Raw genomic sequence first — 15,267 nt, forward strand, 5'->3', positions numbered from 1 at the left:
AACGAGATACGTCCACATATATACTTACAGATTACTTGGAGTCACCCTGGATTCAATGAGACACATGCAAATGTATGCAAGCAGAATACACGGTCGCCTGGAGTGTAATGAGATAGATGCAAATATATACTAGCAGAATACTTGGCGTTGCTTTGGATTGGATTAGATTGATTGAAATATATACTAACATAATACCTTGCGTCGCCTAGGATTTAATGAGATTGATTAAGATATATACTAGCAGAAAACCGAGCGTTGCCCGGTATTGAATGAAATAGGTGAGTATATATATTAGCAAAATACCTGGCGTCGTTTGGGATTTAATGAGATAAATGTGTTGTATATCACCCGTCCTTGCATATACATGATGTAAATTACCTACCCTAGGTAAGATACAATTATTTCATACGTGTAATACCCGTCTTATGTTGGTAAAATATTCTTTTGCTCGAAATAACAAATGATACATAAACATACAAAATTCCTCTCTCATAAGAATAACAAATATATTACAAAATCAAATTTAATTTTCTCATTGTTTATACGGTCCCGAGCAACGCCGGGTAGCCTCGCTAGTATTATAGAAATGTGAACACCATATAGCGATGTGCTTGTCTCTAAAATAACTTTTTTATCCGAAAGATTAAACAAGTTTTCAATCTTTAAATAATCTCCTCGTGTAGGTGTTTATTACGGCTGATTTAAATGCTTGTATCACACGTGGTATGGGTTAACAACAACTTATAACTTGCATTGCACTTTAAACTCAGCTGCCCTATTCGTCAATGGTGTTCAGAAAAAGGGTAGGAAGAAAATGATGAAGTGGAAAAGGGAAATTAAAAGAAAAAGAAAAAAAAGAAAAAAAAAGAAAAAGACGAATAACAATAGCAGCCTCCATATTTAATTATAACAATTCGGCGGATAAATATAAAATGTGAGAACTGTTATGGAATGAAACGTCAAAATAAAATGAAATTAGAAGTGAATTCAAAAGAATGAGGTTAATTGCAAGCATGTATAAAGAAATGAGAACAATATTTAAGAATGTTCGGATTTCAAGTAAATGGCTAATATTAATTCAGGAACATGTTCAATAGGCTTTCCGTTGCAATAATTTAACACGTCTCATCTGCCGGTAGAGAACGTAGGAGTAAACACCCTCTAACTTGATGAAAGACAGAGAGAGAGAGAGAAAGAAGAGAGAAAGAGAGAGAGATAAAGAGAGGGGACGATAAATACAGAGAAACCCATGAGGACAGATAGACTAGAAATGCATCTATTTTCATTTTTTTTCAATGAATGTGTTTCTGAACTCGTCTCAGTTGACAATGGTTCAAATCAAGGTGATGTACCAGCAGCTACACTTTTGTTCTATTTATTTTTCAACTCTGCTTTCCTATACATTTAAAGATTGTTTTCTGCCTGTTTTTTTTTTTTCGTTTCAGAACCACAGGTAACTTGTTTGATCTTCGTCGTTTTCATGCATCTACAGGGGTCTTTCAGCACCTGGGTCGGGAATTACTCTGTGCAGATGATGTTAATCTTGTGACACATATCGACGTAAATATGCAGGATATCATAGATTTGTTTTCACAGGTCTCTACATGATTTGGACTTACTATTAGCCTTAAAAAGGCTCAGGTTATGTTCACACTATCTGGTAGTTTGTATATACAACAAAATATTTTTGTCAACAACCAGAGGATTGCTGTGGTTGAAACGTTCGTGTATTTGGGTAGCACTCGTTCCAATGGAATCCTGGATGCTGAGGTAAACTACAGGATATATTGTGCCACTAAGAGCTTAGAGAGGCAAGTATAATCTGACAGAGGAATAACAGTTCGCACAACGATTAGTGGATATCAATATTGTATTTTACCATCCTTACTTCACTGTTCTGAAGCCTAGACAACATATGGTAGACGTATAAATCTCATGGCGAGAGCATACCAGACATTTCTGAGACACATTCTGGGCATCAAGTGCAACTCTTTTACACTTGATACGGGTGTCCTCATGCGAGCTGATGTACCATGTATTAGAAGTTGATTATATGTAACCGGATGAGGTGGGCTGGAATCTAACAAGGATAGATGATGTGAGATTACCCAAGCGCCTGTTTTATGGCGAAATTATAAAAATAACGCGTCCACGACACAAACCAAAGAAACGCTTCTAGGACGACATCAAAATTAATCCTAACGGTATTGACGTGTCTAGCTGGGAGAGTGTGCTTCTAGTGATCGTGAAAAGTGGCGCTCCATGGTTTATCACGAATGTGATAGCTTTGAGAAGTAAAATATGATTATGCGAAAATTAAACGTGATACCCAGAGGAAAAATCTGTGAGATCTGTAGGAGGTTTTTGTGCTGAACCACGGATGTGATTTATGCGGGGGAAAAACTTTATCTTTAGCTAGTCATAAAGAATCACATAGAAATCAGTCTTTCTTCGACAGGAAAATGCTGTGGAGCACATATGCCATATTTGCCTATGGTCTGCACATAAAGAGGGGGTCTGAAGCTTGATGTGAATGTCCACAGTGAAGTAATACCATCCGACAACAAACTGTAAGGGTAGAGCTGGTTTCAAGAGCTACCTTCATTCTCACAGAAAAAAAGAAAACGCATCTTGATCACATCTCCACATGTATATGTGTATATGTGTATATGTGTATAAATAAAAAAAATAAATTACTTAAAATAAAATAAATAAAAATAGTTAAATAATTAAATAAATTATAAAATGAATAAGATAAAATAAAAAAAGATTTAATAAAAAAGTACATGGAAACGGTTGAACAATCTACACTAAAGAAATGGGAAAGGTAATCTTCTTCTGTCAAGAAGTGACAATCACGATATATGTATGCATGTGTATATGACTGTGTATGTATGTGTAAATGTGTGTATAACCGTGTACATGTATGTGTACGTATATATATGTACGTACATGTATATATACATATATATCTATGTATGTATATATATATATATATATATATATATATATATATATGTAGGAGATGTCTTCAATAAGTTCTCAGATATTTTTGTATAGGCATTTAAAATTTTCATGAACTTCGGAAAATCCAGTATATTGTTGCTATATATCTTATGAGATGACTGAATCATTTTTATGATTTCACGTTCAAATGAACAGCTACAGCAGGGATTGGAATACACTCTACTAAAGCCTTATTATCAAAGCTGGTGAATTTAAGAATGTAATCTAGACGTGAGAATATTTAGAAGAATGTTATGCAATAAAATTCTGTTTTAAACTTGAAAAAACACATAAACGTATGAAATACTTCAGACTGCTTTTACACAATCTTGCATAAATCGAACATTGGTTTTTGACTCGCATAAAATATCTGAGAAAGCAAGGATCTATGAGGGATGATGAGTGGTGTGAGGGAGTAAGGAAGTTAGAACACCAGAGTTGATTGGCATCAAACTGTGCAGTTATTCTCTCTTTAGATACACGACGGTCTAAAGACAATGTGATAAAGAATTTTATGGACATGGACCATCGTGTGTCTATAGAGACAATAAGTGCATAGTTTGATGTATGTGTGTAAAATGTACACACAATTATTCGCGAAGAACTGAAGATGCGAGAGATTGGTGCAAAGTTTTTCGCAAGAGTGCTCAGCGAAGATCAGTAAGAAAGACGTTGGCATAGTAGAAGGAAGAGGATTGCGCTGATCAATTCAGATCAGGCAGTCCAGACCTTGCTAAAAAAATTGCTTTTTGGTTATTCCCTAAGCTCAAGAAAAACCTTATAGGGTCTCGTTATGAGACAACTGAGGAGATGAAATAGGCTGTGACGAGGGTCAGTGAAATGCTCACGCAAGAGGGCTGCCAGGGGGCCTTCCAGAATTTATTGGAATGGTACAACAAGTGTATCACAACCAGAGGAAGTTACTTCGAACATGACTAGAGTTTTGCGTGTGTGTACTATCAGTAAAAGTGCCCATACGAAAAACTATGGAAATATATTTAAGGCACCTCATATATTTAAACAAAAGTTGTTAAAGAGAGCTTCCGTTTGATTAAACCTTTTTTATTTTTAATTTTTTTCTGATGATCTTTTTGGTGAGTAGATGGAAAGAGTTAATAGTAGTTCCCTGTGTGCCGTGATGTTCTTTTTCGTCTTTCAAGGAAGACATCGTAAGGAGGGTTGTGTGCACATTATTGCAAGGAGCGATGTAATTTTTTTTTATATAGTAGCAGCAACGAATGCGCCCGAGTTTTATTGCCCTATGTGAGAGAGAGAGAGGTGACTAGTTCTGTGGTCAAGGCTGAGTCCTGTAGGAGGTGGGTAGGTTACGACAGGTATTTGAGTGTGCTTTCGCTAGATTGGAATGTGATTTTTAAGTGCAGGTTTTTGCGTTTTAATGTATATAACTTAAGTATTCTTAACTATTTGTTGGTTACGTAGTGTATTATTTGTGTGCTTCAGAGGCGGGGCAGTTATGTTTTTTTTTTAAATATTGTAATATTGCACTTGATTCTATATTATGCATGGTAAGGCGACGTGACAGGTTAGTTGTTATATAACTGACTTAAGTAATGTAACCATTAGTTTTATTGCTGTTATATTGTTACAGAAGCTGCACTCTCCTAAAGGCATTTGAACTTATAGATGACGTTGGTTCATTCTAGTGGTGTGGAGGTAGCAGAAACATTGTTTTTACTACTAGATTTTGGGTTAAAAACTTTTTTATAATGTATGATAACATAATGTTATTGTTGTAAGTGGGGGAACATACCTATGGGTATGTATGCATATATATGTATATATATATTTGTATGTTTATATATATATATGCATATATATGTATGTATATATATGTGCGTATATATGTATGTTTATTTTCAACCTATGTGTATACAATGTATATTCATATATATCATGATTATCGAGTGAGTGCTGGTCATTTACTCGTGTCCCGACTTTCGCAACCTTTCCTTTTTCTTCTTTTGGTTTTAGACGTTACTTGCAAATATCAATTTAGCTCTTCAACCGCACTTGATGTAGATCGAAAGTAACCGACGTAATGTAAAGAGACAACCCTGACGTCTGAAGACGTACGACACTTGCTTTAAATCACCGCATTCGTTAGGTTGTAGTTATCATCAATAAGACTAGGAGATTAGTTCCTAGTTTCCGTTCACTCGTCTACGCCGGAGAGCAGCACTAATTTAATTATGGCACAAAAGATAAAACACAATCAACTATATTGAATAGAGATTCTCATCGTGGCAGCAATTTCTACTCTATATCTTTATAATATTTCTACTCTATATCTTTATAATATTTCTTACTCTATATCTATATAATATTTCTACTCTATATCTTTATAATATTTCTTCTCGATATCTTTATAATATTTCTACTCTATATCTTTATACTATTTCTACTCTATATCTTTATAATATTTCTTACTCTATATCTTTATAATATTTCTTCTCGATATCTATATAATATTTCTTCTCGATATCTTTATACTATTTCTACTCTATATCTTTATAATATTTCTTACTCTATATCTTTATAATATTTCTTCTCGATATCTATATAATATTTCTTCTCGATATCTTTATACTATTTCTACTCTATATCTTTATAATATTTCTACTCTATATCTATATCATATTTCTACTCTATATCAATATAATATTTCTTCTCGATATCTTTATAATATTTCTACTCGATATCTTTATAATATTTCTACTCTATATCTTTATAATATTTCTTACTCTATATCTATATAATATTTCTACTCTATATCTTTATAATATTTCTTCTCGATATCTTTATAATATTTCTACTCTATATCTTTATACTATTTCTACTCTATATCTTTATAATATTTCTTACTCTATATCTTTATAATATTTCTTCTCGATATCTATATAATATTTCTTCTCGATATCTTTATACTATTTCTACTCTATATCTTTATAATATTTCTTACTCTATATCTTTATAATATTTCTTCTCGATATCTATATAATATTTCTTCTCGATATCTTTATACTATTTCTACTCTATATCTTTATAATATTTCTACTCTATATCTATATCATATTTCTACTCTATATCTATATAATATTTCTTCTCGATATCTTTATAATATTTCTACTCGATATCTTTATAATATTTCTACTCTATATCTTTATACTATTTCTACTCTATATCTTTATACTATTTCTACTCTATATCTATATCATATTTCTTCTCGATATCTTTATAATATTTCTACTCTATATCTTTATAATATTTCTACTCTATATCTTTATACTATTTCTACTCTATATCTTTATACTATTTCTACTCTATATCTTTATAATATTTCTTCTCGATATCTTTATAATATTTCTACTCTATATCTTTATACTATTTCTACTCTATATCTATATAATATTTCTTCTCGATATCTTTATAATATTTCTACTCTATATCTTTATACTATTTCTACTCTATATCTATATAATATTTCTTCTCGATATCTTTATAATATTTCTACTCTATATCTTTATAATATTTCTACTCTATATCTTTATACTATTTCTACTCTATATCTTTATACTATTTCTACTCTATATCTATATAATATTTCTTCTCGATATCTTTATAATATTTCTACTCGATATCTTTATAATATTTCTACTCTATATCTTTATAATATTTCTACTCTATATCTTTATACTATTTCTACTCTATATCTTTATAATATTTCTACTCTATATCTATATCATATTTCTACTCTATATCTTTATAATATTTCTTCTCGATATCTTTATAATATTTATTCTCGATATCTTTATAATATTTCTACTCTATATCTTTATACTATTTCTACTCTATATCTTTATAATATTTCTACTCTATATCTTTATAATATTTCTACTCTATATCTATATCATATTTCTACTCTATATCTATATAATATTTCTTCTCGATATCTTTATAATATTTCTACTCTATATGTTTATAATATTTCTACTCTATATGTTTATAATATTTCTTACTCTATATCTATATCATATTTCTACTCTATATCTACATACTATTTCTACTCTATATCTTTTTAATATTTCTACTCTATATCTATATAATATTTCTACTCTATATAATTTTAATATTTCTACTCTATATCTATATAATATTTCTACTCTATATCTATATTATATTTCTACTCGATATCTTTATACTATTTCTACTCTATATCTATATCATATTTCTACTCGATATCTTTATACTATTTCTACTCTATATCTTTATAATATTTTTACAATATATCTTTATAATATTTCTATTCTATATCTATATATTTCACGTTCATGTTCTCATATACGTTATCGTTTTTCATGCGCACTAAAAAAGGCGAGGTCGTTCGATTAATAAAAATATTTGTTGGTGATTAATTCCATGTCGCTAATGTAAAAGAATCCGATTCATTCATTTTGTAATAAATTGCTGCAAAATAAAATTATATTATCCCTTTCGACTGAAATCACAGTTTTAAACAAATACGGGTCAGGAAGTCTGATCGTTTTATTGATTTGAGAAATATTAGCTGAAAATTAGTTCTCTCTATAAGAAGTCAGTGACTATTGCTTCCGAAAAAGTAGAATTGCTACAATTTTTAATAAAAACTATAATATATAAAGGATATTTAACAGACAATGACAATTAGTTTTAAAGAAGGGGCTATTTATCCATGACATATATTACTGTAGTTATTATTTCAAAGGAATTGAGATTGTTAAAAGTATATTATTGTTATGGCTTGCAATAAGCCACAAAGAAAACAGAACAACGAAATAGAGTTTAAACAATGTATTACTGGAACAACAACGTAAAAAGGTTACAACTGAAAAGAGTAGTAAACGTCACCGAGCAGGTGAGGGTCAGAAAACAGCCCATTTGGAGGGTGATCCCCCCCTCCCAAGCTGATTTCCACGGTTGTGAAAATCAGTATTTCTTCCTTTTGGGTCAGACCACCAAGGGGTCTGTGCGCTTCCTCTTTCTGCCGGAGCTTCTCGGTTCTGACATCCGTTTTGGAGGGTCTATGTCAAAACAGTCATACACAGTTTCAATCGCCTCACTACCGTCCTGTGGTGGTTCTTCTTGATCCTCGTAGAAGCGTTTCCTGATTTGGTTCAGGTTCCACTTATGTTGGAAATTGGGGCCCTAAATGATGTATGTAACATGGCCGATTCTTCGTAAGAACGTGCCCTATTCCCAAAAAGAAACGTTATTTCTAAAATGTCTAAAATACACGTTATCTCCGCTGTTAAACCGTTTCGTTGGCATTATAGAGGTTATGCAGTGTACTATGTGTTTGGTTAGCAGTTTATCAAATACGGATTTTATTTTCCGTCCAAACATGATTTCTGCTGAGGATCCCGCATCTGGTTTGTTCGGATTTCGTGATTCTGTAAGCTGCAGAAATCGCTGAAGAGCCTTTTTCTGTCGGTGTACCGGACGCCTTTTTTAATGCCCTTTTAAACGTATCGACGAAGCGTTCGGACTAGCCGTTGCTTCTGGCGTGGTACTGGGATGTCGTAATATGATTGACTTGATATGTCTCGCAGAATTCTCTGAACTCTGTCGAGGTGAACTGTGTAGCGTTGTCGCCAACCAAACAGTCTACAACCCCAAACCGAGCAAACAATTCCAATAAAAAAAATTGTCGTTGTTGCTGTGGTCGGTCTTTTGCATCTTAGTACCTCTGGCCATTTAGAGTAAGAGTCCACTACTATTAGGTAGTAAAAATCCTCCACATTTTCGCATAATTGATCTGGATCCTCGGCCATGGTTTTTCAGCCTTAGGCCAAGGTTTATATGTTATATATATATATATATATATATATATATATATATATATATATATATATACATATATATATATATAAGCATCAAGTATTCAGCTACCAACAACATTTGAATTACACTACAAACTTGCGCTGGATAGATGAATGGATGGATGGATGGATGGATGGACACAGATTGATGAAAAAGGCAGCATAGGGATAAATAAATAAAAATTATATTTTCTATTATGTTTTTTCAATAGTTGAACACACGTTGAATAATGTTACTATAATGGTTATTTCATAGATCAATAATCGATGATATATATCTATAATCAAAAACCTATTTCATCAAATGTTAGATTTTGTAAAATCGAACATAAAATAAGCCAAATATTTATATCGCAATAAAATAAATTTATATACAAAGAACTATTTTTATCGCCTGGATTTTCTGGATAAAAATTTAGTGAAAATTTAAAGACAGAAGATGAGTGTTCGCGTACCATTGAGCCCCGATAGCATTTGGAAAATTAGCAACGAACTTGGTAAAAATATCGGTTATGATCAAATTTAGAACCAATTTAATTTTTGCATATCAAAGTCAGAGTAAATATCACAGAAAAGTTTAAAATCCATAATTTTGGTTTAGTACAGAAGAAAAAACTCGCCACTTTGATCATATTTTGATTAATGATCTCTTGCATCTTATAGCACATTGAATAAGAAAAGTGCAGTGACTTAAAGTTTTTACCCAATTTTTCAATGTATCGATGTATCTTAGATAATATTTCGCAATGCTATGATTCATTTATTGCTTGTTTGTACTTTAAATTAAAAATGACAGAAAGAAAAAGCGGTGGGCGGAAAGAATTAGTTTAAAGTGGTGGGAATATAAAATATTAGATTAGTAGTCGAACAATTCTAAAAGAGGAAAGGGATTACGTTAATAGACAAATAACATAAATAAAGAAAATATTAAAGTAGTAGTAGTAGTAGTAGTAGTAACGTGACCAGGATTATGTAAATAAATAAATGACATTAATAAAAAAAATATAGGAAAGGATAGAAGTGAAAAGAGATAAAATAAGTAAAACAAGGAAAGGAAAGAGGAGCGTTTCAAATGGTATAACAGTGTGATTTTTTTCTTGTTATTTCCTATGTTTAAAATATAGCATTTTTAGAAAATCTTTCTCTGCCTTTCTTGATTGCACAGGTGTTGAATTTTATTTATAACTTGAAAATTGCATGTAAGTGAATAGTAATATTGTTATGAAAGCTTGGGATTTGAGTGGATGGAGATCCTTTATAGTGTATGATATTGTTAATGAACACATTTTGTTCGATCGGTTTTGTTCAATTAATTACGTATTTAAAACTAGCAGGACCCATTTCTTGGTGTTGCCCGAGAATATATACAAAAATGTTCGGTAATAAAATTGTATTTAATATTTTTTTAATTGCAAAGTACCTGTGTATCAACGTTGCCCGCTAGAAATATGATATAAAGGCAGAACTGATCAGGTAAGAGATTCCTCTTTCCCCCAAATAAATTATAGTTATATGGTGCATCATCATTTGTGAGTCACGTAAAAATTAACATTAATAAATGTTATTTATGAAATAATCGGAAGTGGAAAAATGAATGATTTGTTAGGCATTTATTACACAGAACATGTAATCTTGTAAAATAAATGAAAGTTTTCGACGAAATTGTTTTGCCGAAACAAATGAAAATATGATATGTCGTAAACAACGTATGCATTTTTGAAATAAAGTTATTCTTAACAGTAACTTTTTTTTTGTAGCTTAGGTGACCGAAATAGCATGTTTTAAAATGTGATTTTCTGAAAAAAATAATATGTATAGACGTAAAAATTTTGGTGACTGAAATAGGATGTAATTTTTTTTTTAAACTGACTTAAAATAATTATTAATATATAGTTTTTGTTATTATATTATTGAAGGTATTAGAAGTAATTTTTGAGTACATATTCTAGAATAGTTGATCTGATAATGGTCGTTAAAAAATGTAGATCAACAAAGAGGTTAGCTATTCATGCTTGGCGGTTGCCTGGTCGTTCGATTCGAATCTATATTTAGTAAATATACAGAAAAATATAGAATTACAATTAAATTAGTTTTTGCAAATGACATGTTTAGTTTTTTATTTTTCCTTGTTACAGGTTTGACTTTAATCCTGAATATTTGTCTTGTTTTCTTATCTTTCTCCTAAATCTTTTTTGTCAAAAATACTATTATTAACCAATACTTTTCTTATATCTAAAATGAGAAAAAAAGTCTCCCATGAAATTTAACATTTCCCAAATTATACTTGCATATTATCTAAACTAAAAAACACGCGGCTTTTTGTATTTTTTCTTCTTAAGTATGCATTACTAAATGCTAAAGTTAATACAAAACCCTAAAAGTATTACTTCTTAACCAGCTTTTTAAACGAGTTAAAAATAACCAGAATTTTCAATTTGATAAAAGTTACATTATAGATATTTATTATCGGGTGGAGCTGGAACAGTTTAACATCCCAGCTCGACCTAGATAAAGACAAAAAGTATCCATTCATTAACATGGGAGGGGAGATTATCTTCAAGTACTATCCTAAGCCGTGAATGGGGAAACGGAATTATACTCAGTAGATATTAATAAGTCCTTCTCACCTTTTCTTTTAATTTTAATTTTATTTTATTTATTTATTTTTTCAATGGAGAGTAGGTAATGCATATGGATGTGTTATAGGCCCCCAAAATAATTCTCGCTTCTCCTTTTTTGTCCCTCAGTCCTCATTTCCAATGAGCGATTTCTCTGACAAAGGGAGAATAAAATACTGCTTTCTAAGTCGATAGTACTTTGTAAAGAGTAGCCTAAGATGTCGAAAATTTTCTGTTTCTATGTCTATCCTTGTGGTCATGTCACTATTAAGGGTGCTGGAGGTAAACGTTTCATCTGGGCTGACGTTACCTGCCTGATAGTCAGGGGCCCGAACCTTCGATTAACCACTAAGGAGGCTATCCTATCAGCAGGTAAAAAGTACCGGGGCTGCTGTATTGCCATTTGGTGAATGGATTCTGGACGGTACAGTAGTTTCTGGTAGGGCCTTCGATGCCATACTAGTGGGTAATTGTTACGGCTTTACCTTATCATGTGCCACAAAAAATTATTGTCTTTTTCTCTCTTATTTTCCCTCTCTGTCCTACTCCAACCAAGTCTACCGACCTGCTCCACAAACCCCAAAACCTCAATCATGACAAATATCCAAAAAAGAAACACGAATAAACCTAGAACCCCATCCACCAACGTAGACCCCTACTACCAAGTCTCCTTCTCCAACATCAGGGGTCTACGTTCCAACCTTTCAGAGGTTGAAAGACAATTACAGGAGGCGAAACCGGTCATATTCTTTCTAAGTGAAACTGGCATAGGGCCAACCACTTCTCTAGACGAATTCATAATTAAAGGATACTCCAACTTAACATCTAAATCTGACCCCCAAGATCGTCATGGGCATGGAATATGTGCCTACATCAAAGATGGCTTTCCATGTGGTAGGGATATCTCCAGAGAAGGTCCTAATTTACCTTATATGTGCTTCCGGGTTGCACTAGCTTACACCACTGCATTTATATTTGCCCTCTATCGCCCCCACAACAGAACAACAACTTTAAGAGCATATCTGAGAAAATTGACCACATCCTGTCTGATCATCCTTCGATTAACATTCACATTTGCGATGACTTCAATGTCCATAATGTGGAATGGCTGACCCACTCAAATAAAACCGATGATGAGGGGAGGTTTTGTCATGATTTTGCCATTGCCTATGACCTCACTCAGATTGTTCACGAACCCACCCGTGTGCCCGATACACTCGGTCAATATGCAAGCCTTCTAGACCTTTTCCTCGCAACTTCCCCTGAGCTGTGTTCATGTTCCGTTCTATCTCCTCTGGGATCCTCTGACCACTCTGTTGTAGCAGTTAAGATAACAATGAAATGTAATAAGTCTTCAGACGTACCTCTCCACTGTACTGTATATCGATACTCTATGATTGACTGGGATAGCTTCCGTACATTCATATCTGACCTACCTCTGCATTCTATGCTTAAAAAGGATGTCCTCTATAGTATCAGACGTGACCGAATGGTTAATTGTAGGCATAAACCGATTCATACCATCCAAAAAATTCCAGCAAAAACCTAACAGCCAGCTATGTTTCTCCCCTGAATATACTGCTACCATCGCGCAGATAAATCACTTTTTCCATAGCTACCAACTTAATAGATGTACTGAGACTAAAGCTGCTTTCAGGACTGCCAGCAACCACTCTAAAAGAGTAATAAACATGCAAGAGAGTTATATGCTCAGTCTGTTAAATCCAAGTACCTGAGCAGCGGCTTGGTTCCCACCAGTTCTGGCAAATAGCAAACAGGATCTTGAACAGAAGTGTGCGTTCTATCCCAACTATCATTAATGGACCTGGGATCATCTCGTCAGCATCAGACAAGGCCAGACTATTTGCCAAGAACTTTGCAGCTAATTCTACCCTATGTGACAATGACCATCAACTCCCTATATTTCCTCCTATAACAGACAACATACACATATCTATGCGTGAGGTGGCCAAGCTAAGCAAGAACCTTGATTCCAGTAAAGCAACTGGCCCTGATGGCATTCCAGTTATAGTGCTGAAAAATCTCCAAACAGAACTTGTCCCTATACTTACAAAACTGTTTAAGCGTTGTCTTAAGGAGAAGTGCTTTCCAACACCCTGGAAACCCTCATCAGTATGTCCTGTATTTAAGAATTCAGGTGAAAAGTAATCTCCCTCTCAGTACAGACCAATATGTCTCCTGTGTGTCATGAGTAAGTTGTTGGAATCCATATTTAATAAAGAAGTATTCAACCATCTCAACGGAAACAACCTTCTTAGTGACACACAATATGGTTTCCGCTCTGCAAGATCTACAGCAGATGTGATAACGGTTATATCACATAGGATTAGTGAATCTCTTGACAAAGTCTTCCTTTCCAGGGCAATTGCTCTTGACATATAGAAGGACTTCGATAAGGTATGACATAAGGGCCTACTTCACAAGATTTCCAGCTACGGTATTAATTTTGATGTACCTATAATTTGTCTATCTTTACTCTTGTCCTTTACCGTGTAGAGGGCTTACGCAGTTTTGTTTTTATTTTTTTAGTAATGCCTGCAGTGAAAAAGTGAACTTTTAACTCTTTTACTTTCAATGCGAACTGATTGTTGCTCATTCGTTGCCCACTTTTTTCACTGGCGTTTTCGTGAATTATACCATTAAATAAGCAGTTCATTGATCCATAGAATAAAAAATATAAGACGTGCATATGATTCAAAACTCTGCCTCCGAAAATGGAACAAGTTACCGTGTGGGTTGTCTTTGAACATTGGACTAACATGTTTCTCGCTTCAAGAAAATTAAATTCGTACTAAACCAATTATCATGCAAGATCTGCGATAAATCGTTGTTTACAGTTTTACTACATAGTCTTGTGCCATAATGACGAAGAAAGACCCTTTAAAAGGAGGGGGGCATCGGCTTCTCACATTTAAGGGCCTTGCGCCTGACATCTCGTACTCGAGTAGAGACGAGTATATTTCATCACGTGCTATTATAAAGTAGCCAAATACAGCTTGACGAATCCTCACGAGAGTGAAACTCGAAAAATTCTCTGTAGCTTAATTATGATATACCTATAATTTGTCTATTGGATACATTACATTTTTCTCCATAACTTTAATTAAGGTTCAAGATTTTACTTAAAATTTGGTCAGTATATTCCTATTACTATTCTAACTAATATTTGGGGTAGTTATTACAAAATTAAAGTTTATAAAGTTTATATTTAAGGAAAATATAAATCAACTAACGCAAAAGTATTGGATGCATTGATTTAATATTTGTTTGCATAGCCTTTATTGCGTTCAAAAACTTCCAATCGCTTTCTTTAATGGCACACATGTTTTTTGCAAGGTACTTTGCGCCATTTTTCTTTGCAGAACTGTTCTAGTTGAATATTTTGTGGATTCCTCTTGTGAAAATTGATCTTCAATATTTTCCACAAATTTTCAATTGGATTGACTGGACCAAATAAAAACGTCAATTTCATTATTTCTAAGCCATTCTTTGGTTAGTTGGGCAGTATGCTTGGGATCATTGTCCTGTTGAAACACGAAATTGCTATTATATCAGCAGATTTCTGGAGGGTTTTCTCTAAAATCTCCCCGTACATACGTCCATTCATTCTACCATTGATGATTTCTAGTTCACCAGTACCTTTGGATGCGAAACACTCCCATACTATAATCGAACCACCGCCAAACTTTACCGTAGAAATAGTGTTCTTTTAATTATGGGCGGTGCAATTTTTAAGCACTACATGT

The sequence above is a fragment of the Euprymna scolopes genome, chromosome 16, assembly GCF_053919585.1.
Source record: "Euprymna scolopes isolate OS-2025 chromosome 16, ASM5391958v1, whole genome shotgun sequence".
Classification (NCBI taxonomy): Eukaryota; Metazoa; Mollusca; class Cephalopoda; order Sepiida; family Sepiolidae; genus Euprymna; species Euprymna scolopes.